The following is a 12,500-nucleotide window of genomic DNA, read 5'->3' as shown; positions in this document are numbered from 1 at the left end:
GAATATAATAAAATATAATGAATATAATGAAATATGATAAATATAATAAATGATAATGATATAATGTAAAATAATAAAATATAATGATATAATGTAAAATAATAAAATATAAAACAACAAGAATATGAGAAAATAAGATAGACTGAAACGAAATAGAATGAAATGAAATACATAACAGGAAAAAGGTCACATATGACTAAGGAAAGGTCATACGTATAGCAGAACACATGTCATAAAATAACCCAGTTTCTCACTTGACATCCACGCTTTATTGTCATCATTTTTGGGGATATATGATTATATTTGGTCTTTTGTAATCATCTTTGGTAATTACTGATTGTCATTTGGCGTTTTAAGATTATCTTTGGCGATCTATCATTATCTTTGGCGTTTTTTAATTACCTTTCGCTATTCTTGACTATCTTTGGAGATTCATTGCGATTTTTTAATTACTATTTTATGATTATATTTCGCTATTCATAATTATCTTTGGCGATCTATCATTATCTTTGGCGTTTTTTTAAAATTATATTTCGCTATTCTTGACTATCTTTGGAGATTCATTATAATTATCTCTGGCAATTTTTTAATTATCATTTTATGATTATATTTCGCGATTCACGATTATCTTTGGCGATCTATCATTATCTTTGGCGTTTTTTTAATTACCTTTCGCAATTCTTGACTATCTTTGGAGATTCATTATAATTATCTCTGGCGATTTTTTAATTATCATTTTATTATCATATTTCGCTATCCATGATTATCTTTGGCGATCTATCATTATCTTTGGCGTTTTTTAATTATCTTTCGCAATTCTTGACTATCTTTGGAGGTTCATTATAATTATCTCTGGCGATTTTTTAATTACCCTTTTATGATTATATTTCGCTATTCACGATTATCTTTGGCGATCTATCATTATCTTTGGCGTTTTTTTTTTTATTATCTTTCGCAATTCTTGACTATCTTTGGAGATTCATTATAATTATCTCTGGCGATTTTTTAATTACCATTTTATGATTATATTTCGGGATTCATGATTATCTTTGGCGATCTATCATTATCTTTGGCGTTTTTTAATTACCTTTCGCAATTCTTGACTATCTTTGGAGATTCATTACAATTATCTCTGGCAATTTTTTAATTATCATTTTATTATTATATTTCGCGATCTATCATTATCTTTGGCGTTTTTTTTAATTACCATTCGCTATTCTTGACTATCTTTGGAGATTCATTATAATTATCTCTGGCGATTTTTTAATTACTATTTTATGATTATATTTCGCGATTCACGATTATCTTTGGCGATCTATCATTATCTTTGGCGTTTTTTAATTATTATCTTTCGCAATTCTTGACTATCTTTGGAGATTCATTATAATTATCTCTGGCGATTTTTTAATTACTATTTTATGATTATATTTCGCGATTCACGATTATCTTTGGCGATCTATCATTATCTTTGGCGTTTTTTAATTATTATCTTTCGCAATTCTTGACTATCTTTGGAGGTTCATTATAATTATCTCTGGCGATTTTTTAATTACCCTTTTATGATTATATTTGGCGTTTTAAGATCATCTTTGGCGATCTATCATTATCTTTGGCGTTTTTTTTTAATTACCTTTCGCTATTCTTGACTATCTTTGGAGATTCATTATAATTATCTCTGGCGATTTTTTAATTACCCTTTTATGATTATATTTCGCGATTCACGATCATCTTTGGCGATCCTATCATTATCTTTGGCGTTTTTTTAATTACCTTTCGCTATTCTTGACTATCTCTGGAGATTCATTATAATTATCTCTGGCGATTTTTTAATTATCATTTTATTATTATATTTCGGGATTCACGATTATCTTTGACGATCCTCTCAAGCTTACCTTTGGCGTTTTCTTAATTACCATTCGCTATTCTTGACTATCTTTGGAGATTCATTATAATTATCTCTGGCGATTTTTTAATTATCGTTTTATGATTATATTTGGCGATTCATAATTATCTTTGGCGATCCTCTCAAGCTTACCTTTGGGACACCTGGATTCGGCGCCGCGGATTTACCTGAAGAAGAGATATGGAATTAGTACAGGTAATTAATTAGTTCTTAATTATTTAATTAATTGATAAATTAATTAATTAATTCTTAATTAGTTTGTGTGTTAAATGTGTATTTTATTTTTTTTCATTAATTTATCTATTGGCCCCTTTATCTGTTTATTAAAATGTATGTATATATTAATTTATTTCAATTACTTATTTTTTTCTCGTTTAATGTGTTTAGTTTTGGAATATATTTTGTGTACTTATCTGTTTGTGCATCTGTTTATTTAAATATATATATTTTTTTATTTTCAAAATCGTTATTATGATTATCATAAACCGAACCACATTTCAAAATAAATAACGACTCAAGCAAAACATTTCGAAACTGCGATCCCAAAGTTTTTTTTTTATATTATTCATTTTTTAAAATTTATTTCTTTATCATCCTAGATATCTCAAACTTTTTATTAGTCATTTTTTTTTCCATTTATTTCTTTATCATCCTAGATATCTCAAACTTTTTTATGATTCATTTTTTTTCATTTATTTCTTTATCATCCTAGATATCTCAAACTTTTTTATTATTCATTTTTTTCATTTATTTCTTTATCATCCTAGATATCTCAGACTTTTTATTATTATTATTTTTTCATTTATTTCTTTATCATCCTAGATATCTCAAACTTTTTTATTATTATTTTTTTTTTCATTTATTTCTTTATCATCCTAAATCATACAAAAAGGGTTATAGATATTGACAAGGAAGTAGGAATAGGTAGGAACAGAGGCAGCCTGGAACGGGTCACAGGTCGAAGGTCAGAGACAAGGGCAAGTCGCGACCCAAGCTCAGATCCCGTCAGTTGCAGGGTCAGGAAAAGGTCAAGGTGAGTGAGGGATACAAATGGGGGTGGGAGAGCGGGGAATAAAGGAGGGAAAAGAGAGAGATGAGAATGAAAATGGGGAGAGAGAGGAGAATAGGGGAGAGAGCGAGAGATGGAGAGAGAGAGAGAGAGAGAGAGAGAGAGAGAGAGAGAGAGAGAGAGAGAAGAGAGAGAAAGAGAGAGAGATAGAGAGAGTGAGAGAGAGAGAGAGATAGAGTCGTGGGAATGAAAAGATAAAGTGCATAATGAAAAAAAGAAAGACAGAGTAAAGAACACTGATAACGAGAAAAGAGGGAGAAGAAATAAAAAGGAAAATAAGAACCAAGGAAGCAAGACAAAGAGAAGAAAGAAAATATTCAGAAATAAAAAAGGAAGAGAAGCAACAACAGAGCAAAAGAAGGAAATGAAGAAGAGAAGGGTGATAAAGAGAGGAAACCGAGTAAAAACGAAGGAGATGGAGAGACATAGCAACAGACAACAGCGAAAACAGGAATAAACAGAGGAATAATGGAAGAGACGATAATGAACGCACAGTATCTTGTTGCATTGTTGCAGGAGACAATATAGAGTTCCTGAAACGTCCATTATTACGTTATTATTGTTAGCGTTTTCATTAGTATTGCTATTATCAGCATTATCATCATCATAATCATTGTCGCTATTATTGTTATCTTTATTATTATCATTATCATTATTATCGTTATCATTATTGGTATCGTTATCATCATTACTATTATTGATATTGTTATTATGATTGTCATTATAATTGTTATCCATTATTATCATTATCATCATTGTTATTATTACTGTTGCTAATATTATCATAATCGTTATCATTGTAGTTATTGTCATTATTATTAATGTTATTGTTGTTGTTTTTTTGCTGTTGCTTTATCAAATTATTATCATCATTATCCTTTTTGACATTCCCATCCTAATCATAAATCATGATTACTGTAATTATCGTTGGTAGTAGCATAATCATTATCATTGTCTTAGTATTTCATACACGCACACACACACACACACACGGCATGCACACACACACACAGACACGACACGCACGCACGTTAAAAGTATGTAGTATGTGCATATGTATGCGTCTATCTACACACACACACGCACGTTAAAAGTTTGTAGATATAAATTTCCTTGATTTCTGTTTTGCTTTTCATCAGTTAATCATAATCTGTTAAAACAAACCTAGACTTTAATCTCACTGCTTTTCTCAATGGAATTCCAATATTCAAAATAATCGACAACATCATGTAATCCATTTTTTGCGCAGTTGTAGAATCCACAAACACATGCACCTTTGTTTTGTTCCCAGAAATAATTGAAACCTCATCCCTTGTCAGGACTTAAACGTTAACCATTTTCTCATGCGTTGTACTTTCCACATACATATGAAGGAAGGAAACAGATTTTCGTCACTGTCACGGCTGCAGATATTTGCATAACGCTGCTACGGTTCCTGTCAGCGTGACGGAGAGGAGTTTTCGAAATGTGGCGTGCAGCGGCCGTAGAGTTGTGCCCGGTATCTTCCTTCTCCACTCCTGCCTCGCGAAGGATTTCTCTTTTCTTCTTCTTCTTATCTCTCTCTCTCTCTCTCTCTCTCTGTCTCTCCATCCCTCTCTCTCTTTTTCTCTTTTACTCCTATTCTCATTCTTATACTATCTCTCTCTCTTGCTTTCTCTTATTTTTCATTATTTAATTCTCATACTCTCTCAGTTTCTCTCTCTTTAACTATCTCTCTCCTCTTCCTATTCTCATTCTCATACTGTCAGTCTCTTCTCTCTCTCTCTCTCTCTCTCTCTCTCTCTCTCTCTCTCTCTCTCTCTCTCTCTCTCTCTCTCTCTCTCTCTCTCTCTCTCTCTCTCTCCCTCCCTCCCTCCCTCCTCCCTCCCTCCCTCCCTCCCTTCCTCCCCTTCCTCCCTCCCTCCCACCTCCTCAGCTCTCCCTTCCTTCCTCCCTCCCTCCCTCTCTCCCTATCTCCTCTCCCTCCCTCTCTCTCCCTATCCCTCTCTCCCCCTCTCTCCCTCTCCTCTCCCTCCCTCTCCTCCCTCCTCCCCCCTCTCTCTCTCTGACCGTCGGGGGAACAAAGTGACAATCCGTCTGCGTTTTATTTCCCTAATAAGGCTTTCCATCTCTCTCTCTCAGCTGATTTAGGAATGATTGATGTCTTTGCGGATAATCCTTCGTTTTGTTTCTTTCAGCTTTTGTTTTTTTTTCGTTTTCTTTCTTCCTTTCTTCTTTATTTCTTATTCTGTTTAATTTTTTTTTCGTTTTCTTTTTTTTTCTTTCTTTTTTCTTTGTTTCTTTATTCTGTTTAATCTTGTTGTGTTTTTGTTTTTGTTGTTCTTTTTATGGTTAATTTCGTGAATGTGAAAATGGTGATTAATAGGATAAAATTGATAAGAATGATTATCATAAAGGACAATTTGATAGGTTATGTATGTATGTATGCCTAGATTAGATGTTTATATATGTGTAGGTATATGTGTATGTGTAAATTATGTGTTTATGTATGTGTAGGTATGTGTGTGTGTAGATTATGTGTTTATGTATGTGTAGATTATATGTGTATGTATGTGTAGATTGTGTGTATGTATGTGTAGATTATGTGTACATGTAAGTGGAGATTGTGTGTGTATGTATGTGTAGATTATGTGTGCATGTAGGTGGAGATTGTGTGTGTATGTATGTGTACATTATGTGTGTATGTATGTGTAGATTATGTGTGTATGTGTGTCTAGATTATGTGTGTATGTATATGTATATATATATATATATATATATATATATATATATATATATATATATATATATATATATGTGTGTGTGTGTGTGTGTGTGTGTGTGTGTGTGTGTGTGTGTGTGTGTGTGTGTGTGTGTGTGTGTGTGTGCGAGTCTGTATATGTGTGTGTGTGTGTGTGTGCGTGTGTGTGTTTGTTGTGTGTGTGTGTGTGTGTGTGTGTGTGTGTGTGTGTGTGTGTGTGTGTGTGTGTGTGAGTATGAGTGTGTGTGTGTGTGTGTATGTTTGTGTGTGTACATGTTTTTGTATGTGTGTATGTGTGTGTGTGTGTGTGTGTGTGTGCGTGCGCGCGCGTGTGTGTGTGTGTGTGTGTGCCTATATACATGTGTAAATGAATGTGTATGCATGTATGTGTGTACGTAGACACGGGTGTGTAATCAAGAGGGAGACGAAGGTTTCAAGAAATCAGTGACAGGAAAATGACGAAAGACATCACTCGAAAATGACAACTTGCAAAGGCGGAAGAGAGGGGGAAGGGGAGGGAGGGGAGAGGGGGAAGGGGGGGGAGGGGGAAGGGGGGAAGGGGGAAGGGTAGGGAGGGGAGAGGGGGAGGGGGGAGGGGGATGGAGGGGAGAGGGGAAGGGGGAAGGGGGAGGGGAAGGAGGGAGAGGGGGAAGGGGGGGGGGAGGGGAGATGGAGGGGAGAGGGAGAAGGGGAAGGGGAGGGAGGGGAGAGGGGGAAGAGGGGATGAAGGGGAGAGAGAGGGAGAAGGGGGGAGGGGAGGGAGGAGAGGGAGAAGGGGGAGAGGGAGGGAGAGAGAAGGGGGAAGGGGAGGGAGGGGAGGGAAGGGAGAGGGGGAAGGGGGAGGGGAAGGGGAAGGGGGAAGGGTAGGGAGGGGAGAGGGGGAGGGGGGATGGGGGATGGAGGGGAGAGGGGGAAGGGGGAAGGGGATGAAGGGGAGAGGGGGAAGGGGAGGGAGGGGGGATGGAGGGGAGAAGGGGGAAGGGGAGGGAGGGGAGAGGGGGATGAAGGGGAGAGGGGGAAGGGGGAGGGAGGGGGAAGGGGAGGGAGGGGGAGGGGAGGGAGGGAGGGAGATGGAGGGGGAGGGGGATGGAGGGGAGAGGGAGAAGGGGGAAGGGGATGGAGGGGAGAGAGAGGGGAGGCGATGGAGGGGAGAGGGAGAAGGGGAGAGGAGGGAGACGAGGGAGAGAGGGAGGGAATGGAGGGAGAGGGAGAGAGAGGGGACTCAAGAACGTAAAGAGAGAGAGAGAGAGTGTATGAAATGAGAAGCAGAGAGAGAGAGAGAGAGAGAGAGAGAGAGAGAGAGAGAGAGAGAGAGAGAGAGAGAGAGAGAGAGAAGGGAGAGAGAGAGAGAGAGAGAGAGAGAGAGAGAGAGAGAGAGAGAGAGAGAGAGAGAGAGAGAGAGAGAAAGAGAGACAGAGAAACAGACAGACAGACAAACAGACAGAAATAAAATCCTAGACAGGGACGGAACAGAATCGAAACATAAAAAGCAAGAAAGAGAGAAAATGTAAAGAAGAAAGAGAGAAAAGGTAAAGAAGAAAGAGAAGAGAGGGGGAAGAGGAGGAGGACGAGAGGAGACCGGAGGGAAGCAAGGGAAGGCGAGATCGAAAGGCATCCATACCTGCAGCCTCACTTCCAATCAATACAAGCGTCAGGATCATCAACATCTCTCTCTCATCCGCTCTCCCCTCCCCCCCCTCCCCCTGTCCTCTTAACCCTTCCTCTTCCCCTGTCCCCTTACCCTTCCTCGTCCCCTACCCCCCCCTCCTTCCTCATCTAACCCTCTGCCCCTCTCGCTCCACCCCCCCGTGCCTCTCCCCCCTTGCTCCCCCCTTCTTCTTCTCATCTATAGACCCCTTCCCCTCCCTCTCTCCCTCTCCCCCCTGGCCTCCTACCCCCTAGCAATTCTTCTTCAACTCTCTCCTTGCACGTCTTCGCCAACGGAGACGATGGAGAAGACGAAAAAGAAAAGGAGGAAGAAGACGAAAAAGAAAAAAGGAAGACGAAAAAGAAGAAAGCAAAAAACGAAGATGAAGAGGAAGAAGACGACGAAACCGAAGACAAAAAAAAAGATGAAGACGATGAATAATAAGAAGAAAAAGAAAGCAAAACCGAAGCCGAAGAGAAAGATGACGAAGACGACGATGATGAAGAAGAAAATGAATAAAAAGACGAAGAAGGATGAGGAAAAGAAAAAAAGTACGCGAAAGAGGAGAAGGAAAAAATACGACAAGAAGGAGGAGGAAGAGGAAAAGGTCGATAAAGAGGAAGACTTGAAGAATCGCGTGCAGGATAATTCTCAAAGACGGACATGATATTCACTACCTTCATTATTACTTCCTCCATCATTGTTACTAATTGGTATCATACTTCTATTATTAACATTCCCTTACTAGTGTTTTTTTAAGGGTGAGAAAAAGGGGAAATATATGTACATTATCATAGATAAAACTAATGGGTGGGGAGGGAGGGAGGGAGGGAGAGAGAGAGAGAGGGAGAGAGAGAGAGAGAGAGAGAGAGAGAGAGAGAGAGGAGGGAGGGAGGGAGGGAGGGAGAGAGAGAGAGAGAGAGAGAGAGAGAGAGAGAGAGAGAGAGAGAGAGAGAGAGAGAGAGAGAGAGAGAGAGAGAGAGAGAGAGAGAGAGAGAGAGAGAGAGAGAGAGAGAGAGAGAGAGAGAGAGAGAGAGATAGATAGAGAGAGAGAGAAAGAGAGAGAGAGAGAGAGAGAGAGACAGACAGACAGACAGACAGAGACAGAACCAAACAGACAGACAGACAAATACCGAGACAGAACCAAACAGACAGACAGACAAATACCGAGACAGAACCAAACAGACAGACACAAAGAAAATGGGAAACGAAAAGAGACCCAAAGAGAGAAAGAGAGCAAACAGGAGGCGGGGTGCGCGCGCGCCCGGCCACCCACGTGGGTTCGAACTGTGGCGCGGGGTCAGAGGTCAAGCCCGTCTCCAGCCCTCGCCTCCGCTCGCCCGTAAACTGCCCAGGGTCCCGGTTTTCATACCAGGGCGTTCGAGGTCACAGGTCAAGTCGGCCATTCATTCCGTCCAGTCATCTCGTTTATTTAACTTGAATTACTCTCTGTTTCTTTCCGTGCGAGGTCAAAGGGCAAAGAGATGACTCCGTAATTATAATCCTTCTGTTTATATGACCATTCCGTTTATTTATGATAATTTTCTTTATCGAATTAATTTGTTTATGGAATCAGTCTGTTTATGTAATCAATCCGTTTATGTAATCAATCCGTTTATGGAATCAATCCGTTTTTCTAATCAGTCTCTTTATCTAATCCTCCATTTATCGCTTCCCTCCCTCCCTCCCTCCCTCCCTCCTCCCTCCAGCGAGCGAGAGAGGGCTTCGAGACGCCCGTGTTGACGAGCGAGGTCTGGTGTCTACAAAGGGCCGCCTCTCCACCTGACGATAATTGCGCCGACGGAGGAAGCACCTGACCTCTCACTCTCTCTCTCTCTCTCTCTTTCTCTCCCTCTCCCTCTCTTTCTCTCTGTCACTTTTTCTCCTTCTCGCTCTCTCTTTCCTTTTCTCTCTCTCTCTCTCTCTTTCCTTTTCTCTCTCTCTCTCTCTCTCTCTCTCTCTCTGACACCTTGGTTGGCTGAGGCGCTGTCAACAAGGCGCCCGGTTCGCTGTTGCTGCGTCGTGTCAGGCGGTTCGCTTGACGGAAAATTAGGCAGGGTGTCCGGGGCGGTTGAGGTTGGGTGTGGCGCAGTGCTTGCTTGCGTCTTTTTTTTAGTGTTTTGGGTCTTTTAATGTTTTCTTTTGTTTTGTTTTTGTTGGTTATTTGATTTTTTTTGTTATTTAGAATTGTTTGTGTTATTTAGATTTGTTTTTTGTTATTTAGATTTTTTTAATTAGTTTTTTTGTTATTTAGATTTTTTTATGTTATTTAGATTTTTTATTTAGATTTTTTTATGTTATTTAGATTTGTTTTTGTTATTTAGATTTTTTTTATGTTATTTAGATTTTTTTATGTTATTTAGATTTTTTTGTTATTTAGATTTTTTTTATGTTATTTAGATTTTTTAAAATGTTATTTAGATTTTTTTCAGTCTTAATAGTTATTTTTTTATATATAAAGTTTTAGTTGTCCTTTAGAGTTTAGTTCTAAGGCGATTCGGCGCGTCTAATCTCACTTGCCAACAGATCTTATGTAAAAGTTGCAAAACGTAGTTGATTCCCATGGAAAAACTGTACCATTAAAACTTGAAATCACTGTACAAATCAGTGTACAACGACAAAGAAAAAACTCTACACATACATACTTGAGCAAGGCTATTGCCAAGTCATAAAATATTTAATAGCTACATTAAAGCTATATCAGAAGAACATTATAATTTGCTCTCTGTCCTCTCGGCTAGATTAGTGCTTAAATAAGTCGCTTCGTTAGTGATGAGAAACTTATGCATTATATTGACCCCTTTAGCATGTGTAGGCTTTAACATCGATGTCTATTTCGACGCTCGTTAACACTAAAGTTGTGCTTGCCATGCTCTCTCTCTCTCTCTCTCTCTCTCTCTTTTTCTTTCTCTTTCTCTCTTTCTTTCTCCTCTCTCTCTCTCTCTTTCTTTCTCCTTCTCTCTCTCTCTTTTTTTTTCTCCTTCTCTCTCTCTCTCTCTCTTTCTTTCTCCTTCTCTCTCTCTCTCTCTCTCTCTCTCTCTTTCTTTCTCCTGCTCTCTCTCTCTTTTTCTTTCTCCTTCTCTCTCTCTCTCTCTTTCTTTCTCCTTCTCTCTCTCTTTCTTTCTCCTTCTCTCTCTCTCTCTCTCTCTCCCTCTCTCTCTCTTTCTCTCTCTCTTTCTCTCTCTCTCTCTCTCTCTCTTTCATTCCTTTTCTCTCTCTCTCTCTCTCTCTCTCTTTCTTTCTCTCTCTCTTTCTCTTTCTCAATGTCTTTCTCGTTCTTCTCTCTCGCTCTCTTTCTCCTTCTCTCGCTCTCTCTCTTTCTCACTGTCGTTCTCTCTTTCTCCTTCTCTCTCTCTCTCTCTCTCTTTCCCTCTCGCTCTCGCTCTCTCTCTCTCTCTCTCTCTCTCTCTCTCTCTCTCCCTCTCAACCTCTCTCTCCTTCTCTCTCTCCTTCCCCGCCCTTCCTCTCTCTCCTTCCCCGCCCATCCTCTCTCTCCTCTCCCTCTCTATTTATGGATTTCGGTTGCCTGAGAGACAGCCTCGTCGGAGATCACTAAGCCGTGTATTGTCAACCGTAAAATGATGCCTCGATCTCCGTCACTCCGGACTGGATAATTGGATAAATAGATAAAAAAAAGCTATTTCTGTTTTGCTTTTATCCCGCTGTGGATATTGCGGAACGTAGAGAGGTAAAGGAGAACTTGGAAAGAGAGAATAGATGAGAGAAAAGAGAAGAAAGTGAAAATAAGAGAAAAAAGGGAAAGAAAAAGAAATAACCTTAAAGAAGATAAGAGAAAATGTAAGAAAAAATAAAGAATAGATACAAAAAAGACAAGAAGAAAGTAAAAAAGAAAAATGAAGATAAAAGAGAGGAAGAGGAAAAATACAAAGACTAACGAAACGACAAGAAAGCCATTGAAAAGGAAGAAAGGGAGACAAGTGGACCTTCTCGGGCCTGATGGGCGCCTCACGTTCGCCCGATCGGAATAGTCATTCGCGGAATCACACGCCGGGGAAGGGCCGCGTGACCTTGCGCTGATGGCTCTGACCCCGCTTGACCCCCAGCGACCTGAGACCAGATGGCTTGCGGGAAGGAAGGGGGTCGGGAGGTCGGGTGCGTACGTGCAGGCTGGGAGGGGGGAGGGGGAGAGGTGCGTCTCAGAGTGACCCCCTGGGGTACTATCCACACGGGGTTTGGATTCCTGGCGGGGTATACACTCGGTGGTGGACTTCTGGAGATGATTCCCTGAACCAACCCACCTGGAAGTGACTCGAGGCTAACTCACCTAAAACAACCCCCTTAGAAATGACACCCATATCATCCCCCTGGGTATAACCCCCCCCCCCCCCCTAAAATATCCCCTGCATATGCTCCCCTTAAATTATCCCCCTTAGAAATGGAAATAAATCCTTAAACCACTCTCTTAGAAAATACTCCCTTTAAACCACCCCCTCTCCACCCTCCCTCCACCTCTGGAAATAACCCCCTTAAACCCCTCCCTCAACCCCTTTAGAAAGGACCCCCTCCCGACCCCACCTGCGCTCGAATCCCCCTTTACCGAGCGGAGTTACCCCCCCCCCTCCCACCCTCTTTTTTTTTTCTCTCTGTCACTTTTTATCCTTCTCTCTCTCTTTTTTTCTTCTTCTCTCTCTCTCTCTCTCTCTCTCTCTCTCTTTCTCTCTTTCTTTCTCTCTCTCTCCCTCCCCCTCCCTCCCTCTCCCTCTCTTTCTCTCTGTTACTTTTTCTTTTTTTCCCCCCCTAAGACCAGCAATTCCTCGCTAAAGGGATCGCTCCTGAAGGCAACACCCGCCGCTGGGCATCGAGAGAAGGGCATTTGTCTCGATGCCCTGTTGCTCTGTGGGTTTTCAGCCATGACCTCGATCTCTATGGGCGGTGTGGGCGGGGGGGGGGAGGGAGGGAGGGGGGGGAGTCTCAGCCGTCCACGCCCATGCCTAGAGGTCATACCACGCCCGCGAGATGACTGCTAAAATGAGTTCCAGCTGAGACGTTGCATGTACAGATGGACAAACAAACTAAAAGGGTTTCTACCTATGACCTTGCTTATAGATATACAAACTAAAAGCGGTTTCACTTGGGGATTTACAGACGTACACACAGACAAACAAACACGCAGAGGAAG

General features: G+C 40.7%; 1 protein-coding gene across 9 annotated transcripts in view; it reads right to left on the bottom strand.

Annotated features, from left to right (window-relative positions):
- The window catches only part of LOC113829231 (uncharacterized PE-PGRS family protein PE_PGRS54), a 145,898-nt gene that overhangs the window by 45,730 nt on the left and 87,668 nt on the right, over positions 1–12,500 (bottom strand). For 8 of the 9 annotated variants that reach the window (XM_070121166.1, XM_070121170.1, XM_070121171.1 and 5 more), the window contains one exon: positions 2,036–2,070. The exons of the other annotated variant lie outside the window; for it this stretch is intronic. The gene's annotated coding sequence lies outside the window, so the exon portion shown is untranslated. The remainder of the gene's footprint in view (positions 1–2,035; positions 2,071–12,500) is intronic. 9 annotated transcript variants of the gene reach the window in all.

Source organism: Penaeus vannamei, chromosome 4, assembly GCF_042767895.1.
Source record: "Penaeus vannamei isolate JL-2024 chromosome 4, ASM4276789v1, whole genome shotgun sequence".
Lineage (NCBI taxonomy): Eukaryota > Metazoa > Arthropoda > Malacostraca > Decapoda > Penaeidae > Penaeus > Penaeus vannamei.
The sequence above is the reverse complement of the archived record's forward strand: the minus strand, read 5'-3'. Positions and strand labels throughout refer to the sequence as shown.